The following is a 6,000-nucleotide window of genomic DNA, read 5'->3' on the forward strand; positions in this document are numbered from 1 at the left end:
CCAATTAATGGCCATTTAAGAAATAAGCTTCCTGCCATCTATAAAGGTTTACGTAGTGATTTGTGCTCGATTCATGGACTGCTTAAGAAAACCATAAAAGCTAACCTGCTCTTTGGCGTTAATGGGCAAAGCACAGGCTTTCTTTAAAGTAAAGTTGGATTGATTGACAATCATGTCAAAACAATGCAGGTGAAAAAAAATTCTACTGCATTCATTTTATTGGTTACACGTGTGCGTGTGCCATTCCAAGATTGTAGATCTTACAAATTGTGCATTATAGACAGGTTTTATACACACTCTATAGGTGTCAATAGGAAACATAAGTTATGCTTTTATGATAAGCGTAAAAGGCAATAGCCATAGAAACACCACAATTATGGAATGACTATGACTAGATCTGTAGCCCAGGGGGGAGAAAGTTATCTTGATCAGCCATTTACCCCTTTAACCCACTAGCTGAAACTTTTTTGATGATCTCGAAGTATGTAAATGAAATGTGTTCAGGTGCATGTATAAACTTTATCAAATGTTCTTAAGCATTTTGTGTCTCAAATGCCCTCTTCATCAGGGCTAAAACAAAGAATGCAAAATATCATCATCTTGGGGAGTTGGGGGGGAAGAAGTTGGACCTCTGCGTAAAGTCTTCAATCCAAAGATTCTCAATGGGGTTAAGGTCTGTGCTGGCCAATCCATTTTCATGCTCCCTGTACCACAAGAGCCTAATGAATCCTCACATTGGGATCAGGGAATTTGTTCGTGCCGTTAAGAAAAAAGAAACAGGACAAAAAAACAGGAAAAACTAGGACATTCAGTATATTCAGGTAGTCAGTTGACCTCATTTGTGGTACACATAACGCTGCAGAACCTAGACCTGACCAACTGAAGTGACTCTGGATCATGACACTGCCCCCACAGGCACCCCATATTTTAACATTGCCCCCATAGGCACCCCAAATTATACCACTGCCCCGCAGGCACCCCAGATCATAACACTTCCCCCACAGGCACCCCAGATCATAACATTGCCCCCACAGGCACCCCAGATCATAACATTGCCCCCACAGGCACCCCAGATCATAACACTGCCCCCACAGGCCCCTCAGATCATAACACTTCCCCCACAGGCACCACATGTTATAACACTGCCCCCACAGCACAGGCACCCCAGATCATAACACTGCCCCCACAGGCCCCTCAGATCATAACACTTCCCCCACAGGCACCACATGTTATAACACTGCCCCCACAGGCACCCCAGATCATACCACTGCCCCCACAGACACCCCGGCTCATAACACTGCCCACACAGGCACCCCAGATCATAACACTGCCCCCACAGGCCCCTCAGATCATAACACTTCCCCCACAGGCACCACATGTTATAACAACCCCAGATCATAACACTGCCCCCACAGGCCCCTCAGATCATAACACTTCCCCCACAGGCACCACATGTTATAACATTGCCCCCACAGGCACCCCAGATCATACCACTGCCCCCACAGGCACCCCGGCTCATAACACTGCCCCCACAGGCACCTCAGATCATAACACTGTGCTTATAGGCACCCTATGTCATAACACTGCTCTTCTAGGCCTCAGATCATACCAAGCACCCCTGTAACTTTTTTTTGGTCAGGTATTGAATATTGCTTATTAAACAAAGTACTTGAATGATTGTAATAAACAATTTATTTAAAATGTTTGTAATTTGTTTAAAACATCAGAGATAGTCTTACAATTTAAAGATGTGTAATTATGTGAAATTTCAACTAGAACACCATTGTCTAGCACCCCATTTGCTAACAAAAGTTTAAAGCTTTTTGGGATTTGGGTCTGTGTGGCTGATGTTGGTGCTTGTGATGTGACAAATATTTTGGCATTTTTCTTGGTGATGTGCTGTGAAAACGCCATTCCTGGCCGTATATTTCCTCTGTGCTGTAGTTGTATCCTCGCTTCACATCTCTGCCAGTTTTGGACCCGCTCTGAAGTCTTTGTGCCACATTTGTAGTATTTAGAGGAATAATACAGTACGAGACTTGACAGGCTGTGCTATTGTAGACCTCAGAAACCATACAGATCTGTGTGGGTGACGTTTCCGAATATGCTGCCCAAGACTGTGCAATCCTACTAGCAAAGTTCAGCTGTTATTATGGTGTATGTAATAGGCCTTATGTAGGAAGGCCTTCTTTCGGTACCTGCAATTATAGGGTAATGTAAAGCCTGATAAAGAACTTCCTTTATTTGGTCCCTTTTGGTCTATTCAGTACTAATAAAGAGATTTTGTTTTTCTATCTGTAATATACTTCCTTTCTAGTAACCTCGTCACGCGCACAGCTCCAAGACTTTTCTAGAGCTGTTCCAACTCTATGGAATGGTCTCATTCGTCCTAATTGGTTTGCTCCTACTTTCTGCACAATTAAAAGAGCTCCTTAAAACCCATCTTTTCAAACTTGCCTAACTTGTCTTCTGTCTCCTAATACCCTCAATGCTTCCCACTATTTCATATCTCTCCGCCTATTGTGTGGTGCTTCTCCTACCTCTTAGATTGTAAGCTCTTTGGGGCAGGGTCTTCTCCTCCTCCTGTGTCACTTCCTGTATTTGTCACTTGCAATCCCTATTTTATGTACAGTGCTGCATAATATGTTAAATAAATCCTGTTTATTATTAAAAATAAAAGTAATAATGACTTATGTGTTAACAGCACATCAGTGCACATGGGTCATTCATTCATCTTGGTGTGAATGGAGACCTGCAATATATTACATTTTTGTTTTTATGTAGATATTCTTTAACGAATAGCAGTTGTCTATTAACATAACCTGTTTTTTTCAGAGATAATGAAGTGCACCTAGCCTTTTACGTGAAATATAGGACACGTTTAGACCTAAATAAGTAATTGAACCACAGTCCGTCAGGCTTTGCATTTAATATAATCCAGTCCTGAATGGAATTACGGAGGCTATGCTGGCTGAAACGGCTTCAGTGGCGAAAGGTTAAATGAGGTTTTTATTACTGTTTTACTGTATCCAGTGGGAACACTTGTTCTGGTGTTACTGAAAGAGAAGAATTTCCCTCGTTTTGGTGCCACTGCTTTTGTTTTTTTAGTGTATGTGTATATGTATATATGTATGTGTGTGTGTATATATATATATATATATATATATATATATATATATATATAAAATCATTTCAAAAATGTTCCCAGCTTTATTGTGACCCATGGGTCAAAGCAACCCCATGGGAAAGCAACCCCAAAATATCATACTGCCACAGTCATGCTTTCCTGAGGTGGTGTTCTTTGGCCTGACCTGTGGGGAAGGGTTGCAAGATGGAAGTCTTTTCTTAAAAAAGAAAAACGTCCAGGTTTTGCTGAAATTTGCAAAACAAAAATATACCAAGTCTACCGAAAGAATGTGGGGCAATGTGGTATGAGACCAAGGTCGAAGTTTGTGGTCGCAATTCCAAAAGGTATGCATCACAAAAAGAACGCCATACCCACAGTGAAGCATGGTGGTAGCAATGTAAAAGTAGCGGTGCTGTCATTACTGTGTTGCACATATCCCGTGTCGAGCTGTGGCAGGGACCCAGCAGGTCCAAATACTCCAAGCTGCCTGCTGAAAGCTAGAGGAAGGGGCGGATACAAGACCAGCTACCGTGCACAAAAACAGAGAACACAGTGACTGGTCTTCATGTGAAACTCCTGCACCGAGGTAAAGTCTCACACAAAACTTTACTGCACAAAATTGGAAGAAATGCACAAATCCAGCCAGGATTTAGGAATACACAAAACTTTTGAATTATCACAATATCTTCTTATCTTGAAATTCAGCTTTAAAGTGCCTTGGTATCTACCTGCTCTGAATGTTTAAGGACATCAGAAGAGATTTTTCCCAAAGGGGTATTTTAACTTCTACGTCGATCCTAAAATAAAAATAATTCTTCAAAAATGGATGGAAAATCTATTTCACATAAGCACAGTTTGATAAAGTCTCCTGACTAAAGTTTCCACCTTCCTTGCTTTTGGCCGCGCTGACTCTCTCGTAAAACAAATTAGTGAACAATGTCATCGGAAATCAACACTTTGTAATTAGCTCGAAAATGACCCCCTTTCCCTTTTTATAGTGCATCCTTTTGTTGAGTCTTAAGGACAAAGCTAAACTAGGATTCCTGGCTCCAATTACATTAGAAAACGTGTACAGATTAAATAGCACACCGCCAGCATCCATTGTCCTCCAGATTTCAACAGCCTCTTCTCTGGCCATTGGCTGAAAGCAAAGCTGCTGAAATTTACACTCTCCCGTGGTGAAGGGGCACCTTTCTGACTCTATCAGGGCACTCACCTTGAGAATGTAGATTGGAAGCGCCGCAAGGAAGGCTGTGTCTGACTCCGATGTCTCCTTTATACAAGGTAACAAAGAAAATTCCCCTTCCTGCAGAAAAATCTGATGTCTAAAAATAAATCTCTATCTATCTATCTATCTATCTATCTATCTATCTATCTATCTATCTATCTATCTATCTATCTAATCTATCGTCTTTATATTGATCTATGTATTCCCTATTCCCCAATGTTCTCCCCAGCCTCATTTAACTGAGCTTTCCATCCAGCACTTTTCATAATCACCCGGCTATATTTTGGTGATTACTGAAAATTTGAGTCACAATACAGGGACTGCCACCCACTTACAGCTTCTTCCCACCCATCTTGAAAACATTTCTGGAGGGAAAACTGTTCTTGGTAGCAATTTTGTAACCTGACTTGGCTTTTTCATACACATTGTTGGAACCTGTGTGGATTGGTGGTCCTGGGTTTGTTGCAAACTGCACTTGTTGCTCTTTCATTTGTGGCTGCAGTGTGGTTCTTACTCCAGAGGAGGGAAAGCAACCAAAAGCCAAAAGTAACATGTAGCATCCCAAAAGTGCACTAAAATTTTAATATGGGCACAAATGGTTCCCAACTGCACATGTGTCCATTAATCAGAGTGATTTGGAGCACGATTGGGCTTCTGTAGCCATGGGGGTAATTACCCGTATTACTCTATATTTTTGTTTATTCATTCATATAGGCTCAGTAACACATGTGGATATTACTTGGGTTATGCTCACGCTGGTGATGAGGCTGTGGTGCAGTTATTGCTTCTTTACTTCACTAAACTGCTTCACCTACTCTCCGTTTCTTTCCCTGCTTGCTAACTTTCTCCCCTTCATGCCCTCTCTCTCTGTCCTCACTGGTTTCTCTCTATTCTCCTGTTTTCTATCTATTCCCCTGGCTCTCATTCTCTCCCTCCTTGCTCTATCTCTATTTTTGCCCTCTCTCTGTCCTGCCGTCTTTCTCTCCCCCATCCTATTCCTTCTCCTCTCTCTTTCTTCCCCCCCTTGCGCTCTCTTTCTTTCCTTCCTCGCACTCTTTCTTTCTTTCCTTTCTCGCGATCTGTTACTTTCTTTCCTCGCTTTCTCTCCGTCATGCTCTCTTTCTTTCCTCCCTCGTGTTCTTTCTTTCCTCCCTCGCATTCTCTCTTCCTTTCCTTCTTCGCACTCTCTTTTCCTTTCCTCTTTCGTGCTCTCTCTTTCTTTCCTCCCTCCCTCGTGCTCTCTCTTTCTTTCCTCCCTCCCTCGTGCTCTCTCTTTCTTTCCTCCCTCGCGCTCTCTCTTTCTTTCCTCCCTCGCGCTCTCTCTTTCTTTCCTCCCTCGCGCTCTCTCTTTCTTTCCTCCCTCGCGCTCTCTCTTTCTCCCTCACGCTCTATCTTTCTCCCTCGCACTCTCTCTTTTTCTCTTCCCTCGTGCTCTGTCTTTTTCTCTTCCCTCGCGCTCTCTCTTTTTCTCTTCCCTCGCGCTCTCTTTTTCTCTTCCCTCGTGCGCTCTCTTTTTCTCTTCCCTCGCACTCTCTTTTTCTCTTCCCTCACGCTCTCCCTTTCTCTCTTCCCTTTGCGCTCTCCCTTTCTCTCTTCCCTTTGCGCTCTCCCTTTCTCTCTTCCCTTTGCGCTCTCCCTTTCTCTC

General features: G+C 42.8%; 1 protein-coding gene across 4 annotated transcripts in view; it reads left to right on the plus strand.

Moving 5' to 3' along the window:
* Nucleotides 1-6,000, plus strand: part of KCNAB2 (potassium voltage-gated channel subfamily A regulatory beta subunit 2) — a 139,509-nt gene that overhangs the window by 30,548 nt on the left and 102,961 nt on the right. The gene's annotated exons all lie outside the window — the stretch shown is intronic.

This window comes from Pyxicephalus adspersus, chromosome 11 (assembly GCF_032062135.1).
Source record: "Pyxicephalus adspersus chromosome 11, UCB_Pads_2.0, whole genome shotgun sequence".
Lineage (NCBI taxonomy): Eukaryota > Metazoa > Chordata > Amphibia > Anura > Pyxicephalidae > Pyxicephalus > Pyxicephalus adspersus.